This window comes from Solea senegalensis, unplaced genomic scaffold (assembly GCF_019176455.1).
Source record: "Solea senegalensis isolate Sse05_10M unplaced genomic scaffold, IFAPA_SoseM_1 scf7180000017505, whole genome shotgun sequence".
Taxonomy (NCBI): domain Eukaryota; kingdom Metazoa; phylum Chordata; class Actinopteri; order Pleuronectiformes; family Soleidae; genus Solea; species Solea senegalensis.
Window position 1 is genome coordinate 1 of NW_025322439.1, and position 5,937 is coordinate 5,937.

At 52.7% G+C, this 5,937-nt stretch overlaps 10 non-coding genes and 2 pseudogenes across 10 annotated transcripts; 3 read left to right on the forward strand and 9 right to left on the reverse strand.

The window, feature by feature from the left end:
* Positions 1–125: 125 nt before the first annotated feature.
* LOC122764601 lies at positions 126–289 on the reverse strand. Its single transcript, XR_006359799.1, has one exon. It is a non-coding gene; the product is annotated as a U1 spliceosomal RNA (small nuclear RNA).
* An 879-nt stretch (positions 290–1,168) lies between these two features.
* LOC122764605 lies at positions 1,169–1,361 on the reverse strand. The gene has a single exon (XR_006359802.1). It is a non-coding gene; the product is annotated as a U2 spliceosomal RNA (small nuclear RNA).
* Positions 1,362–1,543: 182 nt separating this feature from the next.
* LOC122764609 lies at positions 1,544–1,654 on the reverse strand. Its single transcript, XR_006359805.1, has one exon. It is a non-coding gene; the product is annotated as a U5 spliceosomal RNA (small nuclear RNA).
* A 636-nt stretch (positions 1,655–2,290) lies between these two features.
* LOC122764603 lies at positions 2,291–2,443 on the reverse strand (annotated as a pseudogene).
* Positions 2,444–2,846: 403 nt separating this feature from the next.
* Positions 2,847–2,965, forward strand: LOC122764611. The gene has a single exon (XR_006359807.1). It is a non-coding gene; the product is annotated as a 5S ribosomal RNA (ribosomal RNA).
* Positions 2,966–3,075: 110 nt separating this feature from the next.
* LOC122764600 lies at positions 3,076–3,194 on the forward strand. Its single transcript, XR_006359798.1, has one exon. It is a non-coding gene; the product is annotated as a 5S ribosomal RNA (ribosomal RNA).
* Positions 3,195–3,307: 113 nt separating this feature from the next.
* Positions 3,308–3,500, reverse strand: LOC122764606. Its single transcript, XR_006359803.1, has one exon. It is a non-coding gene; the product is annotated as a U2 spliceosomal RNA (small nuclear RNA).
* Positions 3,501–3,675: 175 nt separating this feature from the next.
* Positions 3,676–3,788, reverse strand: LOC122764607. The gene has a single exon (XR_006359804.1). It is a non-coding gene; the product is annotated as a U5 spliceosomal RNA (small nuclear RNA).
* Positions 3,789–4,430: 642 nt separating this feature from the next.
* LOC122764602 lies at positions 4,431–4,594 on the reverse strand. The gene has a single exon (XR_006359800.1). It is a non-coding gene; the product is annotated as a U1 spliceosomal RNA (small nuclear RNA).
* A 403-nt stretch (positions 4,595–4,997) lies between these two features.
* On the forward strand, positions 4,998–5,116 carry LOC122764610. The gene has a single exon (XR_006359806.1). It is a non-coding gene; the product is annotated as a 5S ribosomal RNA (ribosomal RNA).
* A 339-nt stretch (positions 5,117–5,455) lies between these two features.
* On the reverse strand, positions 5,456–5,648 carry LOC122764604. Its single transcript, XR_006359801.1, has one exon. It is a non-coding gene; the product is annotated as a U2 spliceosomal RNA (small nuclear RNA).
* Positions 5,649–5,830: 182 nt separating this feature from the next.
* Positions 5,831–5,937, reverse strand: LOC122764608 (annotated as a pseudogene; the record flags this gene model as incomplete).

Here is a 5,937-nt window from a genome sequence, read left to right on the forward strand (position 1 = left end):
CAACCATCACGTTCCCAGCAACTTGGAAAGACTGGGGATGTGGCTCCGCAAGGACGTGAGAAGGTTGGAGATGGGCACACAACGTTGAACTTCGGGCGGCTGACCTTTGCTTACAACGACATCATCGGGGGAAAGCGCGGACGCAGCACCCCACTAGCAAAAATTATGCAGTCAAGACTCCCACGTTTGGGGAATTTGCAGGGATCAACACAGCCGGAGTGCAATGGCTGAGCCTCGCCCTGGGTGAACCGCCTTCTTGATCATGGTATCTCCCCTGCCAGGTAAGTATGAGGTGTACTCGCCAAACACCGGGTGGCTCTTGCCAGACACAGCTCTTTGGCTGATGGTGCTGGAAATGAATAATCCCAGAGGCCAATGCCTTGACTCAGTTGCTCGTTAATGCTGTGCTATGTTCAGCTTCAACCTCCAGCACACATTGGAGAGGAAACACTCGACCTTTTTTACTGGCATACCTGGCTGTCGTTTCCTATAGATTCAGCAACAACTGGACATGACGGCACCAACAGCCGCTTGCCCATCTCGGTGTCGCTTCCCGATACCGGACTAGAGTGTAGCATGTGGTGGAGATAAGGCTGAAGTGCAGTGTGTCCGAAAGGCTGACTTTTGAGCCCCGCCACGCGCAGGGGGCCTTGCCCAGTCCATAAAAGCAGTCTGTGTCCCCACCCCCCCGGCTTACGGCCATACCACCCTGAGCACGCCCGATCTCGTCTGATCTCGGAAGCCAAGCAGTTCGAGGGCCTGGATTGGTGCGGAAGTACTTGGATGGGAGACAGCCTGGGAATACCGGGTGCTGTAAGCTTTTACACCGCTACTGCGGCTTGCTGCTGCTTCCTTACAAAACATGCCCCTCCACGAGCGGGGCCTTTGCCCTGGTCATAAAGGCACTCTCTGTGCGCCAGCCTGAAACTGCACGGCCATACCACCTGAGCAGCCGATCCTGGGTACGATCTCTCGGAAGCTAAGCAGGGTCGGGCCGGGTTAGTACTTGGATGGGAGACCGCCTGGGAATACCAGGTGCTGTAAGCTTTTACGCTACTGCTGCTGCTGCTTCCTTACAAGAAACATGGGCTCGCAATTAAATTGACGCACAGGCACGGGTTGATGTCTTTCTGGTTTCAGCTAAGCTTTGCTTTTCACAGAAAAAAGAGAATGGTGCACCGTTCCTGGTGGCACTGCAATACCAGGTCAATGCAAGGAGTGAAGAGAGCAAGCCCCAGTTTTCACCTCCCACTGCTGAAAAATGCATTTAATATTTAATCCCCATATAGAGGAAATATCAGATATTAAACTGATAAGAACAGATACTACACTTGATCTTAGCCAAAAGGCCGAGAAGCGATGGCCCACAGGTGTCTGGGGCCAACCCAAGATCTTGGCACACAAGTCAGTTGTTGTGGTGCCATGTTTTTAAGGGCGCATAACAAAGGCTGCTGCTGCTGATCACCTCCGCCCAAAGGTTGACCTAAGTGCACCTCTGAGCCTTGACAGACAGCTGCTTGACATTTGACACACTCAAAGGGCGCAGCCTTACAGCAAAGCCCACCAAAAATAACTTAAACTCTTGAACGTCCCTCTTCAGGAGGTCTTTAGTAAAAGGCGAAGACTTGTGCATTTTGAAGAGAAACCAGGAATCCAACTGGCCCATCCTGGAGAGCAGCCGAGGGTCTATCTGGCAGATCTACAGTCTCGGTCGGCCGGCCCGTACGGTAAAGGCACTTCCTTCGCGTTTTATGATGCGGCTGACCGGCTTAGCCAATTTGATTGCATGTTTGGAAGCGCTTTCCTACTGTCGGTTGTGCGCTGCAGTTTTCTATCAGTCGCTGAGGCTGTGGCACATTCCTCGCTCACTGGCACACCTTCAACATTTAGTGGTAGACGTGAGTGCATGAGCAAAGCAGCTCCATTTCACACTGAGCAGTACAAACTGCCGGGCCATTTCCCCCCTCATCCGGGCTTCTGAAATGGTGAGTTGCTCCTGGCATCACTTCAACATCAGGTCACTGCTGCGGAGTGAACAGAGCTGGCGCCAAAGTATTAACCCCCACTTGGCATGATGTGCATGGATGCATCTCCAACTGGTGAGTTCTTCTACAAAAGAGTTGGGAAAGGGAGGCGTGACATTTGCTTTGAGCTGAAAGACAACACCCACAACCATCACGTTCTACAGCTTGGAAGGAGCTGGGGATGTTGCTCATGGGGCGTGAAAGTTTGGAGATGGGCGCTGCCCGTTGAACCGGGCGGCTGACCTTTACTTACAACGACATCGCCGAGAGCGGTGCCAGCACCCACTGGCAAAAATTATGCGTCAAGACTCCACGTTTGGGGAATTTGCAGGGGTCAACACAGCCGGAGTGCAATGGCTGCGCCTCGCCCTGGGTGAAACGCCTTCTTGATCATGGTATCTCCCCTGCCAGGTAAGTATGAGGTGTACTCGCCAAACACCGGGTGGCTCTTGCCAGACACAGCTCTTTGGCTGATGGTGCTGGAAATGAATAATCCCAGAGGCCAATGCCTTGACTCAGTTGCGCGTTAATGCTGTGCTATGTTCAACTTCAACCTCCAGCACACATTGGAGAGGAAACACTCGACCTTTTTTACTGGCATACCTGGCTGTCGTTTCCTATAGATTCAGCAACAACTGGACATGACGGCACCAACAGCCGCTTGCCCATCTCGTTGTCGCTTCCCGATACTGGACTAGAGTGTAGCATGTGGTGGAGATAAAGGCTGAAGTGCAGTGTGTCCGAAAGGCTGACTTTTGAGCCCCGCCACGCGCAGGGGGCCTTGCCCAGTCCATAAAAGCAGTCTGTGTCCCCAACCCCCCGGCTTGCAGCCATACCACCCTGAGCACGCCCGATCTCATCTGATCTCGGAAGCCAAGCAGGGTCGGGCCTGGTTAGTACTTGGATGGGAGACAGCCTGGGAATACCAGGTGCTGTAAGCTTTTACACCGCTGCACGCTTTTACACTGCTGCTTCCTTACAAGAAACATGCCCCTCGAAGCAGAGGGGCCTTGCCTAGTCCATAAAGGCAGTCTCTGTCGCCAGCCCCTCGGCTTACGGCCATACCACCCTGAGCACGCCCGATCTCGTCTGATCACGGAAGCTAAGCAGGGTCGGGCCTGGTTAGTACTTGGATGGGAGACCGCCTGGGAATCCCAGGTGCTGTAAGCTTTTACACTGCTGCTTCCTTACAAGAAACATGGGCTCGCAATTAAATTGACGCACAGGCACGGGTTGATGTCTTTCTGGTTTCAGCTTCGCTTTGGTTTTCACAGAAAAAAAGAGAATGGTGCACCGTTCCTGGTGGCACTGCAATACCAGGTCAATGCAAGGAGTGAAGAGAGCAAGCCCCAGTTTTCACCTCCAACTGCTCAAAAATGCATTTAATATTTAATCCCCATATAGAGGACATATCAGATATTAAACTGATAAGAACAGATACTACACTGGATCTTAGCCAAAAGGCCGAGAAGCGATGGCCCACAGGTGTCTGGGGCCAACCCAAGATCTTGGCACACAAGTCAGTTGTTGTGGTGCCATGTTTTTAAGGGCGCACAACAAAGGCTGCTGCTGCTGATCACCTCCGCCCCAAGGTTACAGTGCACCTCTGACATGACAGACAGCTGCTTGACGGTGACACACTCAAGGGGCATGGCCACCCAGCAAAGACCACCAAAAATAACTTAAACTCTTGAACGTCCCTCTCCACGGAAGTCTTTAGTAAAAGCCGAAAGACTTGTGCATTTTGAAGAGAAACCAGAGTCAACGTAGCCCCTGTCCTGGAGAGCAGCCGAGGAGTCTATCCGCCGGAGTCACCACAGTCTCGGTCGGCCGGCCACCTTGGGACGTCCTTCCTTCAACGTTTTTGCTTAGTCGGCCAATAAACCGCCCAGATTTGCCTGCATGTTTGGAAGCGCTTTCCTACTGTGGGTTGGCTGCAGTTTCTATCAGTGCTGAGGCTGTGGCACATTGCTGCGCTCACTGGCACTGCCTCCAGCATTTTAGTGAGTAGGCATTGGTGCATGAGCACCAAAGCAGCTCCGTGTCACACTGGGCTTACAGTACAAACTGCCGGACCCGTTTCCACCTCATCATCCGGACTACAGAAATGGTGAGTTGCTCCTGGCATCACTTCAACATCTGGAGTCACTGCGGGTGTGAACAGGCAAGCGCCAAAGGTATTAACCCGCTTGGCATGATGGCCATGGATCCATCTCCAACAATCGAGTTCTTCTACACAAAGAGGTTGGGAAGCGTGACATTTGCTTTGAGCTAAAGAACAAACACAACCATCGTTCAACAACTTGGAAAGACTGGGGATGTTGCTCCGCAAGGACGAGAGAAGTTTGGAGATGGGCACACAACTGTGAACTTTGGGCGGCTGACCTTTGCTTACGACGACATCATCGGGGGAAAGCGCGGACGCAGCACCCCACTAGCAAAAATTATGCAGTCAAGACTCCCACGTTTGGGGAATTTGCGGGGGTCAACACAGCCGGAGTGCAATGGCTGAGCCTCGCCCTGGGTGAACCGCCTTCTTGATCATGGTATCTCCCCTGCCAGGTAAGTATGAGGTGTACTCGCCAAACCCCGGGTGGCTCTTGCCAGCCACAGCTCTTTGGCTGATGGTGCTGGAAATGAATAATCCCAGAGGCCAATGCCTTGACTCAGTTGCTTGTTAATGCTGTGCTATGTTCAACTTCAACCTCCGGCACACATTGGAGAGGAAACACTCGACCTTTTTTACTGGCATACCTGGCTGTCGTTTCCTATAGATTCAGCACCAACTGGACATGACGGCACCAACAGCCGCTTGCCCATCTCGGTGTCGCTTCCCGATACTGGACTAGAGTGTAGCATGTGGTGGAGATAAAGGCTGAAGTGCAGTGTGTCCGAAAGGCTGACTTTTGAGCCCCGCCACGCGCAGGGGGCCTTGCCCAGTCCATAAAAGCAGTCTGTGTCCCCAACCCCCCGGCTTACGGCCATACCACCCTGAGCACGCCCGATCTCGTCTGATCGCGGAAGCCAAGCAGGGTCGGGCCTGGTTAGTACTTGGATGGGAGACCGCCTGGGAATACCAGGTGCTGTAAGCTTTTACACCGCTGCACGCTTTTACACTGCTGCTTTCGCTTTAAAACATGCCCCTCCACGAGCAGGGGCCTTGCCTGATCCATAAAGGCACTCTGTGCGCCCAGCCCCTCGGCTACGGCCGCCTGCACCCTGAGTACGCCCGATCTGCGTCTGATCACCAGGCCCGCTTGAGGCCGGGCGGGTTAGTACTTGGATGGGAGGCAGCCTGGGAATACCAGGTGCTGTAAGCTTCCAGCTGCTGCTGCTTCGCCCACAAAACATGGGCTGCATAATTAGAGGTGGCCTTTGAGCGGGTTGATGTCTTTCTGGTTTCAACTTAGCTTTGCTTTCTTTGAAAAAGAGAATGGTGCACCGTTCCTGGTGGCACTGCAATACCAGGTCAATGCAAGGAGTGAAGAGAGCAAGCCCCAGTTTTCACCTCCCACTGCTCAAAAATGCATTTAATATGTAATCCCCATTTAGAGGACATATCAGATATTAAACTGATAAGAACAGATACTACACTTGATCTTAGCCAAAAGGCCGAGAAGCGATGGCCCACGGGTGTCTGGGGCCAACCCAAGATCTTGGCACACAAGTCAGTTGTTGTGGTGCCATGTTTTTAAGGGCGCATAACAAAGGCTGCTGCTGCTGATCACCTCCGCCCCAAGGTTGACCTAAGTGCACCTCTGAGCCTTCACAGACAGCTGCTTGACATTAGACACACTCAAAGGGCGCAGCCTTACAGCAAAGCCCACCAAAAATAACTTAAACTCTTGAACGTCCCTCTTCACGGAAGTCTTTAGTAAAAGGCGAAAGACTTGTGCATTTTGAAGAGAAACCA